Source organism: Brachionichthys hirsutus, chromosome 3 (assembly GCF_040956055.1).
Source record: "Brachionichthys hirsutus isolate HB-005 chromosome 3, CSIRO-AGI_Bhir_v1, whole genome shotgun sequence".
NCBI classification, from domain to species: domain Eukaryota; kingdom Metazoa; phylum Chordata; class Actinopteri; order Lophiiformes; family Brachionichthyidae; genus Brachionichthys; species Brachionichthys hirsutus.
The window spans coordinates 16,133,754-16,146,283 of NC_090899.1; positions in this window are offsets into that span (position 1 = coordinate 16,133,754).

A 12,530-nucleotide genomic window follows, 5' to 3' on the forward strand; every position below is an offset into this window, starting at 1 on the left:
TTTCCTTTGAACGTCTCATTTGGTGACGTCACACACAACACAGATAAACATGGGCTTAGATTGGCTGGGGCAAAGTCCGGCCTTAGGGGGAAGGCCTGACTTGAGGACGAAGCAGGAAATATCTTTATTCCGACATGGGACAGCCACGAGACGCATGGTGGAATCCAGCGCTGATATCTGAACCAACCTGTATTGATCTGCATATTATATAAATATCTTAATCTTGACCCACGTCCTCCTCATTGACTACGCGCCCACGAAGGAGAACAAAGAACCGGAAGAGGGTTTGGCAAAACCCTACAACAGGAACAGGATTTCGTGTCACTGGTCTTTATTTTATTGCTCCGGCCGTGAGGTTTACTGTCAGGCCTAAGGCAGGTAAGAACCCAAATGCGAGGCGGTTTGAGCGGGAGTCCAAAAACAGCTTTATTGTTCGTTACCGGGGGGTCAGTCCAGAGTAGCAGACAGAGCAGGTTAGGGGCAGGCACAGAGACAGGTCCAAAGGGCAGGCGAGGGTCAAACACCGGGTGGTCAGGCAGACAGGTCAGAGGCGGGAAGCCAGCAGACGGGGTTCCGGGGTCAGGCAAGGTCGGTACACGGGGAGGCAGGCGCTGGAAGGTTGCTGGAAGGAGGACAAACATGACACTACAATCTGGCGTGGTTCTGTTCTCTGGGCTGGGCTTATGTAATCTCAGGGCTGATGGGTGATGCGCTGCAGCTGGTGGAGGGATCAGCTGATTGCAGCGCGGAGATGTGGAGGCGGGGAAGTGGGCATGGAGAGCGGCACGCCCGTGACAGAACCCCCCCCTCTAGGAACGGCACCCGACGTTCCCCCAGGCTGGTCGGTGTGGTCCCGATGGAAATCCCGGATGAGGGACGGGTCCAGGATGTCCCGCACCGGGACCCACGAGCGCTCCTCCGGACCGTACCACTCCCAGTCGACGAGGTACTGGAAACCCCTCCCACGACGCCGGGACCGAAGGAGGCGCCGGACAGTGTAGACGGGCCCCCCATCGATAAGCCGGGGGGGCGGAGGCGGCTGGCAGTGGGGCTGATGACCCTGGCAATGGGGAACGGACCAACAAATTTAGGCGCCAGCTTCCTGGACTCCACACGGAGAGGAAGATCCCTGGTCGACAGCCAAACCCACTGCCCAGGGGTGTACAGCGGAGCAGGGGTCCGCTGTTCCGAGGTCCGGAGCAGGGTCGACCTGGCCTTCTCCCAGGTCCGTCGGCATCGGCGGAAGAAGGCTTGGACCGAGGGGACGCTGTTCTCCACCTCCTGCTCAGGGAACAGCGGCGGCTGGTAACCCAGGGAACACTGGAAGGGGGAGAGCCCGGTGGCCGAGCTGGGGAGCGAGTTGTAAGCATACTCGACCCACATGAGCCGTGTGGACCAGGAAGAAGGGTTGCTGGAGGTGAGACAGCGCAGAGAGGCCACCAGCTCCTGATTCATCCCCTCGGCCTGCCCATTCGACTGGGGGTGAAATCCGGATGATAGGCTGACCGTAGCCCCCAAGAGGCTGCAGAACTCAGAAGCGAGAGGTGAACTGGGGTCCCCGGTCCAACACAACATGGACTGGCAGTCCATGGAGGCGGAAGACGTGTTGCAGGAGGGTCTCCGCTGTCTCTTTGGCTGAGGGGAGCTTGGACAGAGGGATAAGATGAGCAGTTTTTGAAAAACGATTGATAACCATGAGGATGACGGTGTTACCGTCAGAAACAGGCAGGCCAGAGACGAAGTCCAAGGAGATGTGGGACCAGGGACGGTGCGGAATGGGCAGCGGTTGCAGGAGACGAGAAGGTGGTTGGTTAGAGCTCTTATTCTGGGCACAGACAGGGCAGGCAGTGACGAAGTCCCAGACATCCTCCTTCATAAAGGGCCACCAGAAACGCAGCAGGACCGAGGCCAATGTCCGCTTTACTCCCGGGTGGCATGCCAGGCGGGAGGAATGACCCGATTGGAGGGCCAGTGAGCGGAGCCCGGGGGAAACATAAAGGCGGTCCGCTGGACAGGAGCTTGGAGGGGGGTCTTCCCTGTGTGCCTGTCGCACCTTCTCCTCCACCTCCCAGGTAACCAGACCCACAATGCAGGCAGGCGGGATGATGAGGTCAGGCTGGCGGGGTTGGTGGCACGGGTGGTCTCGTCTGGACAAGGCGTCGGGTTTTGTGTTCTTTGAGCCTGGGCGATAGGACAAGTGAAAGTTGAACCGAGTGAAGAATAACGCCTACCTGGCCTGACGGGAGTTCAGCCTCGTAGCCGACCGAATGTACTACAGGTTCTTGTGGTCGGTCCAGACGAGAAATGGCTGTTCGGTCCCCTGCAGTCAATGACGCCACACCTCCAGGGCCAGTTTGACTGCCAGCAGTTCCCGATTCCCCACGTCGTAGTTCCTCTCAGGAGGGAGGAGCTTACGGGAAAAGAACGCGCAGGGGTGGACCTTGTCGTCCCTGGGGGAGCGCTGGGAGAGGACTCTGCCCACTCCCGCGTCTGAAGCGTCAACCTCTACGATGAACCGCAGGGAGGGATCAGGACAGATCAGGATAGGAGCAGACGTGAAACGGGTCTTCAACTCACGGAATGCAGTTCCAGCCGTAGCGGTCCACTGGAAAGGACTCTTCAGAGAGGTGAAGGTTGTGAGTGGGGCCGCCAACAAGCTGTAGTTCCGGATGAAACGTCTGTAGAAGTTGGCAAACCCCAGGAACCGTTGGAGCTCCTTGCGGGATGATGGGGCCGGCCACTCAGTAACAGCGCGGACCTTTTCGGGATCCATCCTGATCCCCTCTGGGTTGACGATAAAGCCCAGGAAGTCCACCTCGCCGACGTGAAATGCGCACTTCTCTGCCTTGATGAAGAGCTGGTTCTCCAGCAGTCTCTGGAGGACCTTGCGGATGTGGGTCACGTGGTCTTTCTCGGTTCTCGAAAAGATCAGGATGTCGTCGAGATATACGTAGACAAATGTATTGAGCATGTCCCGGACTACGTTGTTGACCAATACTTGAAACACAGCAGGGGCATTAGTGAGGCCGAAGGGCATGACCAGGTACTCATAGGTTGGTGAGGTGCACAAATGAGAAGAAAAGTCAACGTCTCGACATGGTTCCCTGACAGTGTCACAGTGATTGGCATCCGGTGGAGGAACCACCCGTCGGGCGCCGTGGCATGGATGGGGGCAGGCAGTGCCCCTATCCATTAAGGACGACCAGCTGGTTGGCCACGGAAATGTCCAAGAAGTCGGCATCCGCTCCGGAATCCACGAGGGCGTCCACCTGGTGGTCTCCGCCGGTGCACTGAAGCCAGGCCTAGAGGATGGGTCGCGAGGGCTTGTTCTGTGTGACGGTATGGCTCACCAGCGCCCTCTGCTGGACTGGTGAGCCCCCGCCTCTTTCCGGACAGGCAGCGAGGAAATGGCCCGGCTGACCGCAATACAGGCAGGAGCCCTGACGAAGGCGCCATTCCCTCCTCCTGAGATAAACGTGCCCGGCCCAACTGCATGGGCTCTGCAGTATGGTGCGGCGTTCCTTCCTCAGCCGCGGTGGCGCCACCTCGGGGCCCCCTGGGGACGTAGGGGCGAAGCGGCTCCTCTCTCTCCGGCGTTCCCGTAGGCGCGCGTCAATGCGGACTGCCAACGCGACCAGGGCGTCCAAATCCACCGGAGGATCACGAGTCGCCAACTCGTCCTTAATGTCCCCCAACAGCCCGTGGTAAAAAGCGTTGCACAGCGCGTTTGGATTGCAGTAGCTCTCGGCTGCCAAAGTGTGGAAGTGGATGGCATAATCAGCGACGGTGCGCTCAGCTTGTGCCACCGTCATCAGGCCCTGTGCAGCCTCTCTCCCGGGGGTGGCCTGATCGAAAACCTTCCGTATTTCCCCGGTGAAACGGGACACGGAGGAACAGATGGGTGATTGCCTCTCCCACTCCGCCGTCGCCCAGTCCCGTGCTCTCCCCGTGAGGAGAGAGATGATGTATGCGACGCGGGATCGCTCCGACGGGAAAGCGGAGGGCTGCAGCTCAAACACCAGGGAACATTGGACCAGGAAGGGATGACAGGTTTTAATGAAGTATTTTAATGAATGGAACACGACATTTAAGGAAATGCGGTGCCTACTAATAATTTCATAAGTAGCAGGTTGCAAAGTGTTTGACGGACAGCATGTCAATAATACATTCACAGACGAGCTTATCAGAATCAGAATACTTTATTAATCGCAGAGGGAAATTCCATCAGCAGCATTGTTCCACTCAACAAAATCAGAAATACCAAATTGACATTATGCACATCGTGCATGAATATAATTAGAAAAGTATAATATTAAAATGTAAGAATCTATTTAAAAAACAATAGATGGTCACAATGATGCATTGTATATTGTAATTGCGACAGGAAGAAAGGACGTTCTACGGCGTTCAGATTTGAGGGGGTGGTCTCAGTCTCATTGTCCCTGGGCTCCTTTGTTGTACTAGGAGCTGATGGGGGGGGGGGGGGCAGAATGTTTCATACTTTCTGAAGCATCCTTCTCTCCATCACTGTCTCGAAGGAGTCCTGATTCACCTCCACAACATCACGTGCCTTACGGATGAGTTTGTTCAGTCTCTTTCAGTCTGCGACCCTCAGTCTGCTGCCCCAGCACACCACAGCAAACAGGATGGACTAGAGACCCTCAGTCTGCTGCCCCAGCACACCACAGCAAACAGGATGGACTAGAGACCCTCAGTCTGCTGCCCCAGCACACCCCAGCAAACAGGATGGACTAGATACCCCCAGTCTGCTGCCCCAGCACACCACAGCAAACAGGATGGACTAGATACCCTCAGTCTGCTGCCCCAGCACACCACAGCAAACAGGATGGACTAGATACCCTCAGTCTGCTGCCCCAGCACACCACAGCAAACAGGATGGACTAGAGACCCTCAGTCTGCTGCCCCAGCACACCACAGCAAACAGGATGGACTAGATACCCCCAGTCTGCTGCCCCAGCACACCACAGCAAACAGGATGGACTAGATACCCTCAGTCTGCTGCCCCAGCACACCACAGCAAACAGGATGGACTAGATACCCTCAGTCTGCTGCCCCAGCACACCACAGCAAACAGGATGGACTAGATACCCTCAGTCTGCTGCCCCAGCACACCCCAGCATACAGGATGGACTAGATACCCTCAGTCTGCTGCCCCAGCACACCCCAGCAAACAGGATGGACTAGATACCCTCAGTCTGCTGCCCCAGCACCCCACAGCAAGCAGGATGGACTAGATACCCTCAGTCTGCTGCCCGGGTGGGTGGGGTCTGTGGCGATGCGTCTGGCCCTCCTCTGGACTCTGGAGGTGTAAACAGAGTCCAAATCAGGCAGACGGTGACCCACAATCCCCTGAGCTGTCCTCACCACCCGGGATAGGTCCTTCCTGTCCTGCGCCGTGCAGCTGCCGTACCACACGGTCGCGATGGGCTGACTTTCGGCAGTAGCTGGTCCAGGATCAGGCGATCAGTCATGCTGTGTGACGTCAGAGCCACTGGTCTGTCATTCTTAGGACTCCTGGGGTCGGGTGTCATTTGTACTGGAACAATGCAGGACGTCTTCCACAGAACAGGAACCCTTCGAAGGCTGAGACTCATGGAGAAGACCTGATGCAGAACTCCACACAGCTGGGGCACACAGGCTTTTAGCACCCCCGGGCTGACCCTGTTAGAACTTGCTGCTTTGCCTGAGCGAAGGGCTCTCACCTGATTCCTGACCTGGCTAACTGCCAGGGACACTAGGTGCGTTTACATGGACAAAATGTCTTTATTCCGATCAGAGTTCAGAGTAAAACTGTGATCCGATGCGCCGTGTTCATGGACCCTAAAAATCCGATCCGATTAGGATTTGCGTGTTCATGCATCACACTTTTGATCGGAACAGAATATTCTGACATGCGCAGTTTGACCAAAAGCACCGGAAATGGTAGAAGAAGAAGCGTAGCGTAGCGACTTCCGCTGTAAACAAATCATCGCTCCGCGCTTTCCTGCCTGAAACGTCAGCGTTATTTCGCTCGTTTTCCCCGTTTGCGCTTTTAGTTTCCTCCTTTAATGTCTCCGGCAACATGTTTGTCTCAGATATTGACCAGTTCTGTCTTCCGCCCGCCGTGCTTTCCGCTCGCTCTGCTTCAACTAGCTTCCGGCAATAGCAGCAGCGCGTGTAGCTGACGTCACAGACATGCGCAGTAAGGACGACTTGTACCGAAACATCGGAATAAGTGTTTTCATGCGCCCTGACCGGGTCACAAATCGGTATAAAGCACCCCTCTCCATCGGGATAGAATTGTGACCGGATCAGGCTGGATTGGGTTAGACTATTCCGGTTAAGGTGTGTACATGAAGCATTTTTATTCCGATCAGGATTTTAACCGGGTTAAATGTGTCCATGTAAACGCACCTACTGCTGGTGTTGGTGGGAGAAGTCAAGGCTGACGGCTGGGGTGTGAAGTGACGGGTGGGCGGATGGGTGAAGAGTTCTGATGAACCATTGAGACCTTCACCAGAGGAAGAGTGGGGGTGTGAAAGGGGAGGGGGTGTCAGGAGTTGCTCCATACTTGACCTACTAAGTCTGGAGAAATACATATACGACTAATATAAATCAAATTTTCTTATTGCAAAAGAAAGTCAAACAAATTATTCGTAAAAATATTATAGACAGCCGACAACTGTTCACCCAATTAAACATTCACAAGCTTAACTTGCTTCATCTCCACCGTCATCATGGAATTTTTCTTTTTACTGCCTCATATAACCCAAAATGTTCACTTTTACTGCAAATGAATATTGACTCCAAATATCGGCGATCAGCCTCCTTGACTTCTAACAATCGGCCCTGAAAAAACCACATCGGTCAATCTCTACTGGTAATGACGACTGAAACGTATTGTCTTGGAAGTGGGAGTATCAGTATCTGGACTCAACCAGTCAGTTAGAGCTGAAGAAGCCTCTCGGACGACGGTAAAATGTCGTCAACCGGACACAAACAAGTCCAGCTGATTCTAGTTTGCTGTTCTTGATTTATCTGGATGTCTGAGGCCCGACAGACAACAATGAAACAGTCATTTTCCATTCCACACACTCAACACAGAAAGGCAACAGTGCTGCTGCCCAACCAGAAAACATATTTAAATATAAAGAAAATATATGAGGATATAGATACGTTTTGAATGGTAATCATTAGAACACACTGTGTAATATAATAGTGTAATCTAATTTCAACAGGCTTTATAAATGAATCATATTTAAAACATTTATATATCCATTAACCTGATAGTCACTTTAATCAAATTGAGTGTGTGAAGTAATTAAGCCTCCATTAGAGTTGGGAAACAGAGCGCCTTGGCCGTGAGATGGAGCTGACTGGAGCAGCTCATCAGCTGGGTCAGTCCTGACGTGATGAAACATCCGTGCAGCTTTAATGACCATCATGTCTTACTGGCTTGATTCCGACCATTGACAGTAATATGGCAATAATGAAATGAGTCTTGGGCCACCCTTTGCAATTGTTTGTAATCATTGTTTTAAAGGTCCGATATTATGATAAACTCTCTTTCCCATGTTTCGAACTATTCTGGTGATTTTGGGTCGTTATCAACCCCAAAAGAGCAAAATGAACCATCCAGTCAATCCTTCGTAGTTTGGTAGGTCTGTAATCACCTCCTGAAACACGTCTGGAAGAAATCCCTCTCGGCTTGACGTCAAGCCGGGAGCGTGCGTGAGTCCCTGTGTCTGCCCTCTCTTCACCGTCATGGTAACGAGGAAGCTGAGCCGAAAGGGGAAGCTCTCCATTTACTGGTCGATCTCCGGTCCTACCCTCACCTGCTCGCTATGAACGTACTTTTGCTTCCGGGTTTAAAGCGTTTCTGACAGAACGGTTTGAGACAGAAATGAGGGACGCTGTCCTGCAGCATCTGTTTGAGACAGAAATGAGGGACGCTGTCCTGCAGCATCTGTTTGAGACAGAAATGAGGGACGCTGTCCTGCAGCATCTGTTTGAGACAGAAATGAGGGACGCTGTCCTGCAGCATCTGGTTGCTATTCTGACCAAAGACTGGCACAGATATTTCATATAAGTGTTTGGGAAAAGCGTTAACTTGCGGAAAAAGTGTAGAATATTGGATGTCAGCCGGGCAGACAAGATAGCTTGTTTTGAATAGAAGCCCTCAACAGCAACTTCTTCAGAAAAGAAAAGAACGATGAACTCAAAACGACCACGTCTCTCTAAAGTGGGAAATTGGCTCTGATTCATCCCCTCTCTTTATCGTCACCCCTTTGGCTGACACAGCCAAACTTAAGGGTTGCTCATGTGTGTTTAATAAAGCCTCATCTGCTGTCCCCAGTATAATCTGAGGCCATTCTATCAGCACTGCCTCCCTTTGAAAACAACCTTCGGCTTGTGGAGGGAGAAGAGAGAGAGAAACAAACACCTCTGTCCAGTGAAATTGGCTTGTCACACAAAAAGGAATCATTATTGAGCTAAATCACTGCATTCAATTCTATAACTAAACTGTGCCTCTGCTTACCTTCCAGTGGTACCTGCCATCCTGCATTATCACATGCAGTGCCAGGAGGAATCCAGACTGCCTCTGGTAGGTTTAATTTAGCAGTGTGATCCACACAACATTTTTCAGAGAGTAGACTATGTCTAAGGCTAAAACGTTTGGTTTAGAAAAAGACAGTAAAATATGTTGCAGGAATCCTTCAGATGTTGTGTTTCTGGTGTCATCTAATTTGATCAAAACACTGAAATATTTCCATATTCCAGGATTTCATGGTTCTCATGTGTGGATCAGTCATTATGGAATAGGACTCACATGCTGAAACTTGTTTCTAATAAAGTCAACATGCGCAACAAGATAAGTGTTATATTAATGTATATAGAAATTCAATAAAAACTAGAAATTCGGTGGTAGGACCCTACATGACTGCGTGAAACTCCATAAACATCGGTCAATATTCAACCGAGATATTGAGGAATTCTGAAGCTTCATTGACTATAAAATTTATTTAAAATTTAAAAGTGATCCAGAATCCAGCATCTCTTCTGAATCATCACCAAAATTTAATTAAAATGTTCCTGGTATGATTCACAAACCTTTCCTGAAAATTGCATCAAGATCCACCCGGAACCTTTTCAGTTATCCTGCTAACAGACAAACAAACAAACACATAAACCAACGCAAGTGAAAACAACCTCCTCGGCAGAGGTAAAAAATAGATAGAATCACTCCAGTACATTGTCGTCAATTATATATAGCGTATTTTTCGGCGCACTTAAAATCCTTTAATTTTCTCAAAAGTCGACCGTGCGCCTTATAACCCGGTGCACCTTTATGTGGTATCATCATCATCCCGGGTGGATTAACCAAAGAACTCCAACCGTTCAACGTTAAACTGTGAGCTGCGTGGGAGCGTTGGACGACAGAAGAACACACTTTCACCAAGACAGGGCGGCGACGCCGGGCGAGTTTCATCTTGAGAATAAGTTGAATAAAGTTTGACTTATCTGACTGTTTTGTTTTGCTTAATGCGCCTTAAAACCCGGTGCACCTTTTGTATGAAAAAAGACACGTTCATTGATGGCGCCTTATAATAAGGTGCACTTTATGGTCCGAAAGATACGGTATGTATATATATATATGAAAAATTGTCATCTCACCCACCCGGACGGTATTGTGCCTCCTTCAAGCCCGGGTCCTCTACCAGAGGTCTGGGAGCTTGAGAGTTCTACACAGGATCTTAGCTATCCCTAGAACTACACTTTTCTGGACGGAGATGTTGGACGTTGTTCCTGTTATCTGCTGGAGCCATGCACCCAGTTTGGGGGTTACTGCCCCTAGTGCCCCGATCACTACTGCAGCCTTGCACCCAGTTTGGGGGTTACTGCCCCTAGTGCCCCGATCACTACTGGAGCCATGCACCCAGTTTGGGGGTTACTGCCCCTAGTGCCCCGATCACTACTGGAGCCATGCACCCAGTTTGGGGGTTACTGCCCCTAGTGCCCCGATCACTACTGGAGCCATGCACCCAGTTTGGGGGTTACTGCCCTTAGTGCCCCGATCACTACTGGAGCCATGCACCCAGTTTGGGGGTTACTGCCCCTAGTGCCCGGATCACTACTGGAGCCATGCACCCAGTTTGGGGGTTACTGCCCCTAGTGCCCCGATCACTACTGGAGCCATGCACCCAGTTTGGGGGTTACTGCCCTTAGTGCCCCGATCACTACTGGAGCCATGCACCCAGTTTGGGGGTTACTGCCCCTAGTGCCCCGATCACTACTGGAGCCATGCACCCAGTTTGGGGGTTACTGCCCTTAGTGCCCCGATCACTACTGGAGCCATGCACCCAGTTTGGGGGTTACTGCCCCTAGTGCCCGGATCACTACTGGAGCCATGCACCCAGTTTGGGGGTTACTGCCCTTAGTGCCCCGATCACTACTGGAGCCATGCACCCAGTTTGGGGGTTACTGCCCCTAGTGCCCGGATCACTACTGGAGCCATGCACCCAGTTTGGGGGTTACTGCCCCTAGTGCCCCGATTACTACTGGAGCCATGCACCCAGTTTGGGGGTTACTGCCCTTAGTGCCCCAATCACTACTGGCACCACTGTTGCCTTCACTCCCCACATGTTCTCCAGCTCTTCCTTTGGCTCTTGGTATTCCTCAAGCTGTTCATGTTATTTCTTCCTGATGTTCTATTTCTCTGGTTACATAAATTGTGGAAGTAAAACATATAGAAATCGCAGAATAAAACATTGGAATCAATCCATGGTGATTTACATTTTGAAAGAGAGGCTATGTGGCTACTATATACAGCAGCTTGTTGAGAGCAGCAGTAGTTTTACTGCTGCTAATACACATCTGTGTATCTACTCCTGATGCTGCTGTTTTGTGATGTGTCTGTACTTGTATGTTTTTTGTATTTTGTGAATGAATGAATATATTTATTAGTTGTCATTACTGTTACATGTAGCACGACTTCACCGAGAAAAATTCCTAGTCTGTGAACCCTCATTGACAATAAACACCTTCTGATTCTGATTCTGAAATAGTTTTTAATTCATTCAATATAAAGCATTCTGTAGTAAAGAAATAATTAATAGTACACAACTGTAAAAATATAGCTGAACATGATTGGACCAATTTGAAGAGAATAGTTGAAAGTCCTTCATACATAATTAATTGACATGTAACAATAAAAATAAAAATTAATTACTCCACAGATGCAAAATAACAATAACTTAAAAAGACACATACTATGTACAATGTAGGTGGAAAAAAAAGGGGGGGTTGATCCGGAGATAGTCGTGATGACTATCTCCGTTTCTGCCCCCCTGAAAGGTGTATTTTTAGGGCCGTTTGGAAGGAGGCCAAAGAGGTGCATGTTTTGAGGGCAGGAGTCAAACAGTTCCACCCTTAGGGGGCAGTATTGTAGAAAGATGATTTACCCATGTTAGTCCTATAGGAGGGGGTAATCAGGTTGTTGTTTGAGCTCCCTCTAGTGTTGTGGCTGTGGGTGTCACTAAATCTGTGGAGGTGTTTATTCAGGTATGCAGGGATTGAGGGGACTGAGGGCAGAGCTGCATTGACTATTTTAAATGCCAATCCCATTTTGAGTTGATTAACCCTGTCTTCTACCCTGAGCCATTTTAGGCTAGCAAAATGTCCAGGAAGAAGGTGGGTCATGGGCCCCAGATTGAGGAGTAGCCGAATCAGTTTGTTTTGGGAGGTTTGGAGCCTGGTTTTCAGGGACTCGCCACCCTCCGCTCATGCCGTCTTGAACAATCAATAACTCTGTATCAGACTCATGAACACCTTATAACCTGTAACTTTCACTGTTCTAACTGCACTGCATGATTGTGTTAGTTACTGATGTTTTTGTGGGTTTCCTGTATTCATATGCTTTTTAAACATTGTCTATTTTTACTGTATACCATAGCATAGCGCTGATGTTTGGCATTATATAATTTGTTGTTGTTGTTATTTTATGTTACATGTTACACGATTGCACCAAGGAAAATCCCTAGTCTGTGAATCGTTTCACTGACAATGGCGACGTACTACGCACCGAACGGAGCAGCGCTCCTAATCTCTTTGTATATCCACAAAGACAATAAAGGCTTTCTATCTATTCTATTCTGATTCTGATTCTGATTGATTGAGTGCAGGGAGGTGGAGAAGGTTCTGAAATGACAAGAGATATTGTTGTCAAAATGAATAGAATTAAAAACAAACTTACGTTTTGACAGAAGTCCTGATGCAGACAGTTTAAACTTGCACATGTGTCAAACCTGTCCAGTGGAGGGCCGAGACACTCCAGGTTTTCTTTCCAACCATCTCTCCAGCAGCTGATCTCACTAATGAGTTCCTTCTCTCAAATCGGAGGTGTTGATAATTACAATCACCTGCTTTCGTAGCCGGCTGGAAGGAAGACCTGGAGTGTCTCGGCCCTCCACTGGACGGGTTTGACACCGCTGGCGAGGAGCATAAGCTGAACAAACTTCCTGTATTTAAAG